Genomic DNA, 17,286 nt, shown 5'->3' on the forward strand with positions numbered 1-17,286 from the left:
ATTTCTTTACTTCTGCTAACTTTTGGGTTTTTTGTCCTCTTTCTCTAAGTGTTTTAGCTGTAAGGTTAGGCTGTTTATTTGAGATGTTTCTTGTTTCTTAAGGTATTATATTGCTATAAACTTCCCTGTTAGAACTGCTTTTGCTGCATCCCATAGGTTTTGGATCATCGTGTTTTCAGTGTCTTTGGTTTCTAGGTATTTTTTGATTTCCTCTTTGATTTCTTCCATGATCTCTTGGTTATTAAGTAGTATATTGTTTAGCCTCCATGTCTTTGTATTTTTTTACTGATTTTTTCCTGTAATTGACATCTAGTCTCATAGCGTTGTGGTTGGAAAAGGTACTTGATACGATTTCAGTTTTCTTAAATTTACCAAGGCTTGACTTGTGACCCAGGATATGATCTATCCTGGAGAATGTTCCATGAGCATTTGAGAAGGAAGTGTACTCTGTCGTTTTTGGATGGAATGTCCTATAAATATCATTTTAGTCCATCTTGTTTAATGTATCATTTAAAGCTTGTGATTCCTTATTTATTTTCATTTTGGATGATCTGTCCATTGGTGAAAATGGGGTGTTAAAGTCCCCTACTATGATTGTGTTACTGTCAGTTTCCCCTTTTATGGCTGTTAATATTTGCCTTATGTATTGCGGTGCTCCTATGTTGGGTGCATAAATATTTACAATTTTTATATCTTCTTCTTGGATTGATTCCTTGATCATTATTTACTGTCCTTCTTTGTCTCTTGTAATAGTCTTTATTTTAAAGTCTATTTTTTGTGATATGAGAATTGCTACTCCAGCTTTCTTTTGATTTCCATATGCATGGAATATCTTTTTCCATCTCCTCACTTTCAGTCTGTATGTGTCCCTAGGTCTGAAGTGGGTCTCTTGTAGACAGCATATATGCGGGTCTTGTTGTGTATCTATTCAGCCAGTGTATGTCTTTTGGTTGGAGCATTTAATCCATTTACATTTAAGGTAATTATCGATATGCATGTTCCTATTCCCATTTTCTTAATTGTTTTGGGTTTGTTATTGTACGTGTTTTCCTTCTCTTGTGTTTCCTGCCTAGAGAAGTTCCTTTAGCATTCGTTGTAAAGCTGGTTTGGTGGTGCTGAATTCTCTTAGCTGTTGCTTTTGTGTAAAGATTTTAATTTCTCTGTCGAATCTGAATGAGATCCTTGATGGGTCGAATAATCTTGGTTGTAGGTTTTTCCCTTTTATCACTTTAAATATGTCCTGCCATTCTCTTCTGGCTTGCAGAGTTTCTGCTGAAAGATCAGCTGTTAACCTTACAGGGATTCCCTTGTATGTTATTTGTTGTTTTTCCCTTGCTCCTTTTAATATTTTTTCTTTGCATTTAATTTTTGATAGTTTGATTAATATATGTCTTGGCATGTTTCTCCTTGGATTTATCCTGTATGGGACTCTCTGTGCTTCCTGGACTTCATTAACTATTTCCTTTCCCATATTAGGGAAGTTTTCAACTATAATCTCTTCAAATATTTTCTCAATCCCTTTCTTTTTCTCTTCTTCTTCTGGAACTCCTATAATTCGAATGTTGGTGCATTTAATATTGTTCCAGAGGTCTCTGAGACTGTCCTCAATTCTTTTCATTCTTTTTTCTTTATCTGCTCTGCAGTATTTTTTCCCACTATTTTATCTTCTAGGTCACTTATCCATTCTTCTGCCTCAGTTGTTCTGCTATTGATTCCTTCTAGAGAATTTTTGATTTCATTCATTGTGGTGTTCATCATTGTTTGTTTGTTCTTTAGTTCTTCTAGGTCCTTGTTAAATGTTTCTTGTATTTTCCCTATTCTATTTCCAAGATTTTGGATCATCTTTACTATCATTATTCTGAATTCTTTTCAGGTGGACTGCTTATTTCCTTTTCATTTGTTTGCTCTGGTGGGTTTTTACCTTGCTCCTTCATCTGCTGTGTGTTTTTCTGTCTTCTCATTTTGCTTAACTAACTGTTTTGGGAGTCTCCTTTTCATAGGCTGCAGGTTCATAGTTCCCATTGTTTTTGGTGTCTGCCCCCAGTGGCTAAGGTTGGTTCAGTGGGTTATGTAGGCTTTCTGTTGGAGGGGACTGGTGCCTGTGTTCTGGTGAATGAGACTGGATCTTGTGTTTCTGGTGGACAGGTCCTCATCTGGTGGTGTGTTGGGGTGTCTGTGACCTTGTAATGATTTTAGGCAGCCTTTTTGCTAATGGGTGGGGTTGTGTTCCTTTCTTGCAGGTTGCTTGGCATAGGGTGTCCAGCACTGGAGCTTGCTGGTTGTTGAGTGGAGCTGGGTCTTGGCATTTAGATGGAGATGTCTTGGAGATATTTGCCATTTGATATTATGTGGAGCTGGGAGGTCTCTGGAGGACCAGTGCCCTGAACTTGGCTCTCCCACTTCAGAGGCACAGGTCTGATGCCTTGCCAGAGCACCAAGACCCTGTCATCCACATGGCTGAGAATAAAATGGAGGGAGGGAGGGAGAGAGAGAGAGAGAGAGAGAGAGAGAGAGAGGAGGGAGGGAGGGGGGAAGGAGGGAGGGAGGGAGGAAAGAAGAAAGAAAGAAAAAAATAAAGTTATTAAAATAAAAAAGTATTATTTAAAAAATTTAAAAAGTAATAAAAAAAAAGAAAGAACAGAGCAACCAAACCAAAAAACAAATCCAGCAATGATAATAAGCACTAAAAAGTATACTTAAAAAACAAAACAAAACAATAAAATGGATAGACAGAACCCTAGGACAAATGGTAAAAGTAAAGCTATACAGACAAAATCACACACAGAAGCATAGACGTACACACAAGAAGAGAAAAAGGAAAAAAATATATATATATATATATCGTTGCTCCCAAAGTCCACCACCTCAATTTGGGATGATTCGTTTTCTATTCAGGTCTTCCACAGATGCAGGGTACATCAAGTTGATTGTGGAGATTTAATCCACTGCTCCTGAGGCTGCTGGGAGAGATTTCCGTTCCTCTTCTTTTTTCACACAGCTCCTGGGGTTGAGCTTTGGATTTTTCTCCACGTCTGCATGCTGGTTGCCTGAGGGCGTCTGTTCCCCGCTCAGACAGGACGGGGTTAAAGTAGCAGCTGATTCAGGGGCTCTGGCTCACTCAGGCCAGGGGGAGGGATGAGTATGGAATGCGGGGCCAGCCTGCAGTTACAGAGGCCGGCATGACATTGCACCAGCCTGAGGTGCACCCTGTTTTCTCCCAGGGAAGTTGTCCCTGGATCACGGGGCCCTGGCAGTGGCGGGCTGCGCAGGCTGCCGCGAGGGGAGGTGTGGAGAGTGACCTGTGTTTGCAGACAGGCTTCTTGGTGGTGGCAGCAGCAGTCTTAGCGTCTCATGCCCATCTCTGGGGTCCACGCTGATAGCCGCGGCTCACGCCCGTTTCTGGAGCTCATTTAGGTGGCGCTCTGAATCTCATGCACAGCGAAAGAAAGAGGCGAGAAAAAGTCTCGTCTCTTCGGCAGGTCCAGACTTTTTCCCAGACTCCCTCCCGTCTAGCTGTGGCGCACTAGCCCCCTTCAGGCTGTGTTCATGCAGCCAACCCCAGTCCTCTCCCTGCGCTCCGACCGAAGCGCAAGCCTCAGCTCCCAACCTCCGCCCGCCCCGGCAGGTGAGCAGACAAGCCTCTCGGGCTGGTGAGTGCCAGTCGGCACCGGTCCTCTGTGTGGGAATCTCTCTGCTTTGCCCTCTGCACCCCTGTTGCTGTGCTCTCCTCCATGGCTCTGAAGCTTCCCCCCCTACTACCCCTGTCTCTGCCCACGAAGGGGCTTCCTAGGGTGTGGAAACCTTTCCTCCTTCATAGCTCCCTCCCAGAGGTGCAGGTCCCATCCCTATTCTTTTGTCTCTGTTTTTTCTTTTTTCTTTTGCCCTACCCGGGTATGTGGGGAGTTTCTTGCCTTTAGGAGGTGTGAGTTCTTCTGCCAGCGTTCAGTAGGTGTTCTGTAGGACTTGTTCCACATGTAGATGTATTTCTGATGTATTTGTGGGGAGGAAGGTGTTCCCCACGCCTGACTCTTCTGCCATCTTGAAGCTCCTCCCTATTTAATTGTTTTAGCTGATGTTCAAATTGCCCCCAAATTTGGCCATTGGGAAAGCCTTCATGTTTCTTTGTATAATTTTGACATAACTCGTTTAGTCTTAAACATTTCTAGGCTTCCTTTCTGCTTTTTCTACCCTAGAACTGAGATCAGTTATTTGACAGTGTCCTTATTTTGGGAAATGTCACTTAGAAATCAAGATCTCAGCATTCTGTGTGCTTACTGTTACCGAGGTATCATTACCTCTAAGTACATTTTATGGGCCGAAATCCAGCTGGGTTTTTCCAGTTAAATCCAACACCATTGGACTTTTATTTTTCTTTATTTCATATTTGTCTCCTTTCTCTTTTCTAGGCAGATTAATGTACATGGATACAAAAATGTTTGCATGGCAAAATATACTTCTACCTATGGTATTTGTTTTACACTGGCTGCCTGGACTCCTTGCTTGGTGCCCTGCAGTAAATGCTGCACTTTCCTTCTCCCCAACCTAGTCTCAGTAGATTGGCTTTACTGCATGCAGGTGAGCAGATCCAACTTTGCTTCCGTAACAGTAGTTTCCATCAGGAGAAAGGCAGCTTAGCAGCTGAGTTGGCAAGTAATCCTCTAAGTGTGTTCAGTTGAAGTGTGGAACCTGAGCTTGGGAAAGAGCAACTCCTATTTCTGCTTGACCTTCCTCCCATCACCACCTTGAGTAATTGTCCTACTGAATACAGATCTAGCAGCTCAAGTCAGATAGATGGATGGCCACAGTGCATGGGTCTCCCGGATCATCCAAACACACTAATTAGGGGTGCACTATATTTTACTATCTTAGATTGTAAGTAAAATAATTTAAAATAATGTCTGTATTTTGGGTGCTAGAAGAAAATTTTGATATTATCAAATAGATATGTTTATTTATAGGCATGAACAACAAATTTTACTTGAGAATTTGTGTGAATTGAAATATTACAGTCTCTGTCTTTAGACACTGATATCATTATACATGCAGATTTTTTTCTTTTCAGATATTAAAGTAAAATAATTATAGCCTCTCAAATGATCCTTATGAGGATTTAAGTGCTTTACTATTTCCCTATTATTGCACCTCACATTTTTCTTATTATATTGGGAAAAAAGGCACATAATTAGTTTCTAGTAGGGAATTTCCACTTTTATTTATGAATATTATCATCCTATTATACCATCCAAATAAAAGACTATTTACACTCTCAACTTTTGCATATAAAGAATCAAAATTAATTGTTTTTATTTTAGAGCTTGTTTATTCTGTGATCCTAATAGTTTTGTGAAATAATGAAAACCATTTTCCATCTACTTGATATCTTGAAAGGTAATTTTACAAAATGGTAAAAAGGAACCATACAAGGTATTAGCTTTACTACATTCTGCATTCTAATAGACCAACGACCTAGAATGCTAAAAGTTTTCCTGTACCTGACACAAATTAACTAGAAACAATGCCATTTTACTTCATTTTCATATTTATCTTTTCTTTTTCTTTTCTTTCTTTCAAATTATGAAATTGTGTCGACTCTTTGGCCTAGAGTCAATCATTTCTTCTTCAGTGTTTCAAACCTTAATTCCAAATTAGTCCCCGCACTCAAGCTGACATTGTGAGTATACTTTTCACTACACAATGTTTAAAGAGCTCCTTACCCTAAAATATTAACCCCACCCCTTATCATTTCACCATTAATTCCTTAATTGTAGTTAACTTCTTAAATCCTACAGAGCCACTGTTCTATAAAACACAATGTGGGCAATGCTGCTCTAGTAAACCCTTCTGGAAAGGACCATACTATAAGTTCTTTTTAGCAAACGTTTTTTGCCACTTAATACTTCAATACAGATCAGTATGCATATCATGTAGACCTTCAGGAGAGAAGGCTTTAAGGAACTGATAGTTCCAACTTATATTATAAAATTCTATGGTACAAAACCTGTGTCATGCTGTACTCCGTATTCCCACATATTACCTAATATCATGAAGCAGAGTAGAGTGTTAAAAGCAGGGATTCTAAAGACAACTGCTTTGGTTTGTATCTTAGCTCTGGTAATTTCTAGCATATGATCTAGATGAATTACTTAACCTTTCTTTCTCTGAATGAGTTACCTCACCTGTGAAAGGTGATAATAGTGCCTAATTCATGTGGCTGTGGTGAGGATTAAAGGATATATGTAAAATGCTTGCAAAAGTGCCTGGCATGTGTAAAATTTACTTAGATTTTGTAATTATGATTTGTGCATAGAAGGTGCTGAGTAAGTGTAAGGCATCAGTAATTGAATATGCAGTGGTGATTCTTACATTGTTTTCACCTTTACTGAAAACTTTTAGCAACTGCAGAAAGAGAGAATAAATTTTCAAAAATTAGTATAAAAGAAGATTGACCTAAGAGAAGGGCTACCCTGACAGGATTCATGAGAGATATGGACAGCACGGAACACAGAGAGAATCCCTGGATGATTGGGGAAACACAAAGAATTAAAAAGAAGCCCCAGTAGGAGTTTCCTTAGATGCAACTTAACTAAGGATTTTTACAATACTTTAATGTGGAGAGATTTCAGATTAAATCCCTTTTGCAGGAAAAGAGTGATAAAGAAACAAATGCACCATATAAAATGATGTAAGGTTATTGAAATTTCCTAACAAAACTCACTGATTTTTAACTCTAGCTTATCTCTGTAATTATAGGTAATCACAGAGAATATACTGTTTAGCATATTTTTCTGTATGTACAAATACGTATATATATAGTGTTTTATTATGTCTTCTGGATTGGTTTCATTCATCCTAAATTTAATTTATAAGGTACCTTCTATGGTCTTTAGCAAAAGCCTTTTTTAGTGTGATCAGATCAGGACAACTGACTGAGCACATGCATCTCCTTCCTGCTCCAAATTTCTAGGAAAGGCAGAAAAAATACTTAATTACAGATTTGGAACACAAGACGTACACTTCATGGACCTCAAAGTCTGAACATATCTTGAGAGGCAAAAGGAACTAAACATTTTACAGGAGTGGGTTTGTGTAAATGATGAAAGCAGCTACTTGCTTAGAAGCAGCAGCTGAGGAAGCAGGGAGATCTCTCAGGCAGCCATCAGGGTTATGGCCCAGGTACCTGTAAGAGAAACAACCAGACAGGCTACTACACCTCAGTCAGCAGGCAACAGACAGGTGGATGCCCAGGAGAGAATATAAAGAGGGCACTGCATCCCATACCCAGAAGATTAGTTACAAATGCATATTTTGTGCCACCCCGATACTCACTGGGGTAATCTTCATGAGGGCAAAGAGGCTGACTGTTTTGTCTTTTGTTGGGATTTCCATGCTAGAAAAATGCCTGGTATATTATAGGCACTTAGTAAATATTTGTTAAAATAACTCACACATTTTTGTAAAACAGGTTGTAGAAAGGAAAGAAGTTGCCATTTAACTTTGGCTGTACATGTTTTACATCACTTCTATATATAAGCTAGAATTGAACATTTTGTGAAAACTTGTGGGATTCAAGTATTCTTGGGAGATGTAAAATTGTTAATGAGTATTTTAAACACCAGATACTTCTGTCAAACTTAGGTAAAAAAAAAAAAAGAAAAAGATTCCTTTTTTTTTTTTTTTTTCGGTACGTGGGCCTCTCACTGTTGTGGCCTCTCCCATTGTGGAGCACAGGCTCCAGACGCGCAGGCTCAGCAGCCATGGCTCATGGGCCCAGCCGCTCCGTGGCATATGGGATCTTCCCAGACCGGGGCAAGAACCTGTGTCCCCTGCATCGGCAGGTGGAATCTCAAACACTGCGCCACCAGGGAAGCCCAAGAAAAAGATTCCATTGTTTAACTGCTCTTCTTAGGAATGGAGAGTAGTTTTATGGCAATGATTTCAGATGGAGTCGAGGTATGGGGATTGGCCTGGACATACTTCTTACAAGGCTGTCTTTCTGATCATAGTGTGAGTGCCACAAAGATTGGTGGCTGGGGTTTATTCTCCTTCACATGTCAACATCCTGACAATAGGGTCCAGCCCAGGATAGGCCATCAATAAATGTTTGGTGAATTAATATTTGAATGAGTGAGTAACTTTGTTTCCCAAGAAGCGCAAATTCATGTTAAATTATTCTCTCTGTTTTTTGCCTTCACAGTTTTTCCTCCTAATTTGTTTATATATTCCAAATGCTCTAAACACTTAGGCATTAAGACTTTTTAGCATATATATTATCTCTTTGAGCAGAAATTAGCTACAGGGTAAAATGTCTCTGCTTCTGGCTAGCATTTGTTATCTACTTTCTAAACATCTTCAGAGAGCTTAAGACTCTGGGAGGAGACAAACCGGTTAACAAATACCTGCAATAACATTTTGTACTGAGTGATAGAAATCTGCTTAGGTTCTGAGGAAGGCAAAGGAATAGCAGAAGTGCTTCAGGAAGGTGTTAATGATGACTAGATATTTGTAAAGCAATCCAGCAAGCAGGAAAAGCTGGCCTTCCTTAGGGTTTCTGGTAACAGGTTGGCATATTCAGTCTCAGGCATGGCAGAAGAAACAAACTGAACTCCGATGACTGGAGCCTTTTAGTCATTGCCTTATAAATATACCCAATGCACATTTCTAAAGAGTCTGTTATATTCTAGACTCTGGCAATAAAGCTGTGAAGACAAATCATTACCCTTATGGGCCTTATATTCTAGTAGTAAAGACAGACCTTAAAAAAGAAAAAAAAATGTATAGCATGATAAACAAAACGTAAGCACTAAGAGAAAAATAAAGCAAGTGAGAGGAATAGAAAATATCAGAGGGCAGTCAGGGAAAATGACATTTATATACGATCATAAAGAAGAGAGAAATGAGCCAAGTGGATAGGACTGAATGTGGTGGGGGGATGGGGGAATTCCAGGTGTGAAGGACAACCAATGCAAAGACACAGGAGGCAGGAGTATTTCTGGACAGTGTGGTAAGAGAGGAGAGTGTAGATTTGGTCAGAGAGGCGATGATGCCCCACAGCCCAGGGGGACTTATAGGGCATAATGATGATTTGGCTTTCACAATGATGGAGTGGGAGGCCACTGAAGGATACTGAGCTGAGGAATGGGACAATGTGACCTACATTTTGACAGGGTTCCGTACATGCTCAGAGAGGAAGGATAAGATCCAGGAGTGCCCTGAAGTCAGCTGAAGAAAATGTTTTAAAGAAGATGGTGTGGGTCACTTGTGCCCAGTGTCATCAATAGGTCAAGTAAAAGTTGCCTGAAATGACCATTAGGTAAAGCAAGAGTGATGACATTGCTAAATCCTCTAAAACTGCAGATTTTTGGTGAAATGTTGGGGGCAAATGTCTAAATGGAGAAGTCATAGGGGAGGAAACAAAAAAGAAAATCTTCACAAATTTGTTGTGATAAATAGTATGGATGCGATCTTGAAGGGGTCAAGGGCCATGGAAATAATTAATTCAGGAAAATATAGTGGTTTGTTTTGAATTTTTGGTAGATGTTTTGCAAGCCAAGTGGCAGAAAGGTTGGAAAGGGTGATGCAAGCCTCAGAGTCCCAGAGGGAGGCTTTTCCAATGGGCCATTCAAAAGATAAGCACAGGATGTTTTGAAAGCGTAAACCAATTTTCCCAGAGAAGACAAGTTAACTTTTTATATTGTGTCACCGTTAAAAATTAAATTTTTACTTGGCTGTGTTAACTTTAACTAGCTTGTTATATGTGACACAATGCTGGCCAACAGGGTGAGCTAGTTTTCTTATAGTGGAGACGGTTGGGTGATGGAGCCTCATTTCAAGACCCTAGTCTCCTTCCTGAGCAGCGGCAGATATTTACAGGCTGATAGATTGAGGTCAGGAGTGCAGATAGTGATTAAGCTGCATCATTCTTTGTGCAAAACTAATAAACTCACACAGGGTTGGATGCAGTGCCCTTGGCCTCATTAGCACTGTTTTCCAGCTTCTCCATGTATTCTGAAGAACAAATACATCTTTTCATGTTTTTTATGGTTTCCTTTGCTGTGCAAAAGCTTTTAAGTTTCATTAGGTCCCATTTGTTTATTTTTGTTTTTATTTCCAGGTGGGATAGGGAGGTTGGGAGGGAGACTCAAGAGGGAGGAGATATGGGGATATATGTATATGTATAGCTGATTCACTTTGTTATAAAGCAGAAACTAACACACCATTGTAAAGCAATTATACTCCAATGAAGATGTTAAACAAAAAACAAAACTCTGTGAGCTACCAGGCCAGATAGAGATTTAAGAACCAGATTAAAATAAAAGGAAGTTAAAAAAACAAAAAACAAAAAAACAAATAAATACATCCAGGGCTGCCAACTACTTTCAGTTTTTTTTTATTCCTCCCAATGTTTTATCTTTCATCTCCTTTCAATCAAATCCTATGTGTTTCTATTCTATTTAAAAAAGAAAAAACTAGAACTTCACAAAGCATTTACCATAAGGGTTCAGAAAACCCCCGACCAAGTGCCCCAGGCAGACTTGTCATAGCATGAAAAATTAGTCTGAGTCTTTGCCCTGCCCTGTAAAACTACAGGAGTTTCCCTTGACTCTTGTCTTCTGGATTTTTCCACAGGTGGTAGAACATTTTCCTTTTAAACTGCAGTTTGAGCAAAAAGTTTGTGGGCTCACAATGAAAATGCATAATACTTTATAAAATAGTTTAGGGGCGAATAGATTTTCAGAATAAATAAGTTTTGTGTGAGACTTTTACTTAATGGATTTTAACCTTAAATTTGTATGGTAAGCTTTGTCATAAGACAGGGGCACAGACCCAAATATATTCAGGGATCAGGCAGATATACTAATGAATGAAACTGGCTGATATGTGACATTAGGGAGTGGTGGAACCTAGAGAAACAGAGAGTGCCTTCCCTACCCAAGTCCTAGGAGATGAGTGTGGGAATGGTGTGCTAGAATGAAAGGACAGAGACATCAAACTTCAAAATGCATGGAGAGGAAGTTGGTGTTTCATTGTTGGAGCTAAGAGCAGAATACAACACAGTAGTGATTGAAAGGTAAAATAGTGGATGGATAACACAAAGTGGAACCAGGTCAGTAGACACAGGGTGTGAAATCAACGTTTAGGGTAAGTTTGGCATGATAATTCCCTGGGCACAGGAATTCATATCTACAAAATGTTTGGCAGTCTGGGACCTACCTCCTAGGGACATATCTAGGTTACCGACCAGGGTTCTTGGCCTCCATAATCAATAGAAATTGGTAAGAGGCCAGGCAAGAAATTCAGGCAAGGCTTTACTAGGGCCCCTGCTGAAGCAGGAGGGAGTGAAAACAAGTAACAGGTTCCCTTGCTCACTGGCCGATGGTGGTGAGCTGGTCCCTTACATGGGGTGAGGACAGGAGCAGGTCCAGGGGTTGGGCTGGAGGAGTGGCTTAGGTGGTCTGCCCACCCCTTTGGTGGTGGGTGTGCAGGGGGCATGTGCAGTACCCTGCTTTTGCTCCCAGCTCTTCAGAAGTGGCAGTTGGGTTTTTAGTCTTTTTGTATTTTGTTCATAATTTGCCCCAACTATATATGCATGCAGTTATTTTTAGTCCCTTATAATTTCTTTGTATTTTGTTGCCCCGGTGCAAGCACTGCAGCAAAGGGTTCCGGGTCCCAGCCTGTCTCACCTGTGTCCTTTTTATAGATAATGAGCTGACAGACATTTCTGTGAAGAGCCAGATAGTAAACATTTAAGCTATGTGAGTGAGCTCTAGGGTCTCTGTCTCAACTACTCAACTCTATCGTAGTAGTGTGCAGAAGCAACTATTAAAAATGTGGAGACAAATGAGTTATTCCAGTAAAGCCTTATTTATCAAAATGGGTTATGAATCAGATTTTGCTCATGGGCTATAGTTGGCCGAACCCTGTTACAGATGATGAAGTTGCTGCTGTTTCAAGAGATGCTAACAATCACCTAATGTTTAATTTAGAGTAATTTTTCTCTCTATTTAAAGCCACTGATTTCTACACACTTGATTGGATATTTCTGGACAAACACAAGATAGTTCTAAGATAGTTACAACTACAAATAACCCTTCAAATTTTCTAGTAATTTTCATCACATATATTCATTCATTTATTCGCCCAACAAATAATCATTGGATTTCTATTTTGCCCCAAGCATAGTCCTTGGTACTAGGAATATAGGAACAAACAAGATAGATAGATACAAGTTCCTGTTGTCAAGGATAGTTACAGTTTATTGGAATTGTGATTTAATAGGTGAACATGAAAAATGACGTCTTGAAATTCCCTGGAAACTTTTCCCCTGGCACTCAGGAAAGAACATATCTTGAAAAATAAAGAACTGAAGAAGGGGAGTCTGAGTAGAGAGCATTTCTATGTGCACTCCTCTCATTGACTCATATGAGGTCTAACTGCAGAGTCAGGTCCTAAGCAACAGGAAATGGTCAGTTATGGCTCCTGATCTTCAGTTGGTGCTGGTACAGCAAAGAAAAGGGAGGGGCTCTCTCCAGCTAGGAACTTCCTTACCTGCTTTTTTGGTTGTTTTATTCTCATAGAAAATTTCATTATGATACAATGGGGAGAGCTATTTTAAAATATGATTAAAATATGGATTTTTCTTGGGAGACGATGGCCAAATATTCTCTTTTAAAGTCATGATAATGATTTCTCATCATGGTCTGAAAGCAAAGAATAAACTGGTTAAAATGCTTGATAGATCCTGCGATATCAGTGCCAGTGCTTAGCAAAAGAGCTGGGGGCTAAAGTGCCCCATAAAGCATTCCATAGTAAAAGTGATGATAGTTTTAGTAAAATAAAATAGGATGATGGCCAAAGTGAAGATTTACTACAACTTCTCAAACAATATAATAGAAAAAAGAGTAGGATGGATTTTTTTTTTCTATATGATAGTTCAGCAGCCCACAGTTCTTCCCTCTGTTATTTTCAAAAATAAATCTTTCATAGTTCTTAAATGTGCCACTTTCTCATTGTAACTGTGCAGCATTATAGTTTGAGATAATCAAGAACCCTGAAGGCAACTACTTTTCAAAATTTTTAGATCAAGCATGAGAACATAACCCTTGTGAATGTCATTTATGCTATATTTCTATCATGGTATCAATTATTTATGTACAGTCTCTAATCTTGATGCATTTTTCAATGAAGGAATAGTTGTACAATGGATGTGCGTGGAGGATGAGGAAAGACATTTATAATGGGATGGAAATTGAGTGGTTACGTGAGGATAAAAAAGAACTGGAAATATTTTTTAAAGTACAATAAAAGCTTTGAATATCTCAATTCAGTAGGTACTTCTTAGACTGTAATTTTTACATATAGATCTAAAAAGATTATTAAACACATAGATGAAAGAAATCTTCCTTTCTAGTTGGTTTACTATCTGACAATGGGGACACTGCTTGGGTGGCTTAATTTGATTCATAAAATGGAATAAGATAAAGTCTGATTACTTTGATATTTAATGAAATATCAGTTTAGTTATTTGATCATTACTAATCTTTTTACTTTTCAGCTTCTTTAAATAATTGTTCAAGCAGGTAATGAGATTTTTAATCTGTCCTATCATAGAGCAGCTACACAACCTTTTTTTAACCTATTTGCATGGGCAAATTTGATTTTACATATATATAATATGTACACACACACATACTCTACTATATTTAAGGTGATATATATTATTATATTAATTAATTAATATATTAAGGTTTTATATATATTGCTTTGAACATAGTAGGAGTTTAATAATTTAGTTGTTGAAATAAGAAATCAAGAGATGAAAATTTAAACTCTGATTTAACATGAATGCAAGTAGCATTTTTGGAGTAGATCATTGTCACCATCATTTCACTATCGTTCTTGGGGAAAGGCTATATTTCATGTTAGCAACAATTCAACCAAAGAATTTTTCATGAGGCTTGAACATTGGAAATTTATCTATGTTAAATGCTATGAGGTTCTACTTTAAATGAGTTCTGAATGTAAAAGTTTTAGCCTTTAGCATTTTTGTAACTTTGATGATCTTGCATATATTTTTAAGTTAGGATTTGCTGATTCTTTTTGTTGATGTAAGTGTGACACCCTCAGGTAGTAAAACTGTACATAGTTCATTTTAACACGGTTTGAAGATATGTGTATATTTTGTTCTCCGATAAGAAAGACTTGAAGGAACATCAAGATCTTTGTTATATACCTAATTTTACATGAGGTTTATGAAACACTGTTTTTTTTTTCCACTTTAACGTTTTGAATATATTCTAGATTTCATCACCAGCAATACATATGGAGAGGACAAATAGGTAAAATAAACAAATCCCTAATTAGTTTCTCTTATGCAAATATTTTATGGACACCTATTTTCCATGAAGTATTATGCCTGACATTTTAGTGAGCACCTAGAATACTAAGATGTTATTTGTTCCCAGTGGAAGAAATACAGCTAAAGAATAAATAGTGATATTATAGGGCAAAAGATAACTGCTCTGGGAGAGGAACAATTCAGTGCTATGGAAATTCACAAGAGTAAGCAGTTATAGTTTTATTAGGTGGAGGATGGATCAAAAGGGTTTTATAAAGAGTGTGACATTTGAGAATGACCTTGAAAATGAATAGGATTTCACAAAACAATAGGCAAGAGACTCCTAGGGGCTGAGAATAGCGTGATAAAGAAAGAGACAGAAAAGTGAGGGCTGTGTTCAGGAATGTGTATAACAGGCAACCTATACAAATTGGGGGGGGGGGGTGTGACAGAGGAAGATTAGGCTTAAGATGTAGGCACTGTGGATGGGCCTTAATCTATGTGTCTGCACTTAATTCTTTGTCAATTAAAAGCAATAAGATGTTGTTTGTTTTAGTAGTGGATTGTTATAATCAGAGCTGTGACTTTGCAAAAGTGTTTTCCCTGGTTTGTTTGAGATACATTAAGGGCACCTTTGGAAAGGAGAGTTTGGTGGAGAGCTCACATTTACAGAGGGTATTTGAGGAACTAGGATGGCTTCAATGTTAGTAGCATTTAACTTTGTGAATTTACCGTTTGGTGTCTGGACCTTTGCCTTGTAATCATACAAAAAAGAGATGATTCAGTGTGTCAGAGTTGATCTCTTAAATATGCAGTTAGGATTTTTTTTAATTTATTCATTTATTTTATTTTTTTGGCTGCGTTGGGTCTTCATTGCTGCACATTTTTTCCAAGGGACCGAGAAGCTGCTGGAGGTTTGGTTCTCCAGGCAGCAACCCGACGCAAACCAAGGATCTGGCGATCTTGGCACCATCCCAAGATCCGAGTGGGACATACTTTTGAAGGATGTGCAATGCTCAATCATAAGTGTGACAAAAACTGACAAGCAGGAAGCGTACGTACTCAGTGAGAGTAGCATATTTGTCTCCAAGAGACGTTTCATGTTGAAGACATGTGGTACCACCCACTTCTGAAAGCACTGATTCCCCTGTTGAAACTTGCTAGGGATTACAGTGGGTTTGACTCAATTCAAAACTTCTTTTATTCTGGTAAGAATTTCATGAAGCATTCTCACCAAGGGTACCCACACCGGAATTTCCAGGAAGAAATAGAGTTTCTTAATGCAATTTTCCCAAATGGGACAGCATGTTGTATGGGACGCATGAATTCTGATTGTTGGTACTTGTATACTTTGGATTAACCAGAGAGTCGGGTAATCAATCAGCCAGATCAAACCCTGGAAATTCTGATGAGTGAGCTTGACCCAGCAGTTATGGACCAGTTCTACATGAAAGATGGTGTTACTGCAAAGGATGTCACTTGTGAGAGTGGAATTCATGACCTGATACCAAGTTCTGTCATTGATGCCACACTTTTCAATCCTTGTGGGTATTCAGTGAATGGAATGAAATCTGATGGAACTTATTGGACTATTCACATCATTTCAGAACCATAATTTTCTTATGTTAGCTTTGAAACAAACTTAAGTCAGACCTCCTATGATGACCTGATCAGGAAAGTTGTGGAAGTCTTCAAGCCAGGAAAATTTGTGACCACTTGTTTGTAAATCAGAGTTCTAAATGTCACACAGTGCTTTCTTTGCCCCAGAAGATTGAAGGTTTTAAACGTCTTGATTACCAGAGTGCTATGTTGAATGATTACAATTTTGTTTTTACCAGTTTTGCTAAGAAGCAGCAACAACAGCGGAGTTGATTAAGAAAAATGAAGAAAAAACACAAAAGAGAACACACATAGAAGAAGGTGGTGGCTGCTTTTTAGATACTGATACCAAGGGCCATGCTTTCCATAACCACCACCTTGTAGTTGCAGAAAACCCTAGATGTAATTATAGTGTAATCATTTTGAATTTTATGCATTATTATATCAATGAGTTAGATATCTTGCATGAATGCTGTCTTCTGTGTTTAGGTATCCTATGACACTCTTGCTGTGAAATTGAAGTGCATGTAGAAAAAACCTTTTACTATATGAAACTTTATAACACTTGTGAAAACAGTTCAATTTGGTTTATGCACAGTGTAGTATTTCTCCAGGTATCGTCCAAAATTCCCCACAGACAAGGCTTTCGTCCTTATTAGGTGTTGGCCTTAGCCTAACCATCTGGGACTGTTATATTTAATTGCTACCAGGATTTTACATCCAGTTACCTCCACTTTCTAGAACATATTCTGTACTAATGTTATTGAAGCTAATTTCTACTTCATACAAATGTTTTTGCAGCACCAATCAAAGTTCTTCTTCCATGAGTCGAGTCCTCCAAGAAAATGACTGCAGTTATCCATTTTCTGTATTATTATCTCACTGCTTCCTATATTTGTATGACTTTAATTGATTCGTTCCTCACCATGGTGTCTCCCCTCCCAACCATACCCCTTCCTTAAAGCAATACACTCTTACACTGTGGGTTTATACTAATCTTATACCCCAGAGGGGGAATGGGGGGATGGACCCTGGGATTAGTTTTCTTTTAAGGTCAAGGGAATTTGGCATTTTTCGTTACCATGATCTCTTTTGGAATAAGCTGGTGTTGATTAGCAAAGAAGGTGTAGGTTGATACTAGGGAATATTGGCAGAACTGTATAGAAACCGTATGCCATTCTGTGCCCCCCATTAAATGAGATTAGCTTCTCATGAGTACCATGCCTTTATTAACTTGCTAAGTAGTAGTATAAAAGAATTATCACTAAATTTGTTAGCAAGGAGATTTAAGATGAAGGTTATATTGGATTCAACAAGTCAAGTCACCTCAGATGATTCACCTTAACTTTTAC

General features: G+C 38.6%; 1 pseudogene; it reads left to right on the forward strand.

The window, feature by feature from the left end:
* Positions 1 to 15,097: 15,097 nt before the first annotated feature.
* Positions 15,098 to 16,207, forward strand: LOC113624132 (S-adenosylmethionine decarboxylase proenzyme pseudogene; annotated as a pseudogene).
* Positions 16,208 to 17,286: the final 1,079 nt, after the last annotated feature.

Source organism: Aethalodelphis obliquidens, unplaced genomic scaffold, assembly GCF_003676395.1.
Source record: "Aethalodelphis obliquidens isolate GAN/ISIS:26980383/991018 unplaced genomic scaffold, ASM367639v1 scaffold12, whole genome shotgun sequence".
Lineage (NCBI taxonomy): Eukaryota > Metazoa > Chordata > Mammalia > Artiodactyla > Delphinidae > Aethalodelphis > Aethalodelphis obliquidens.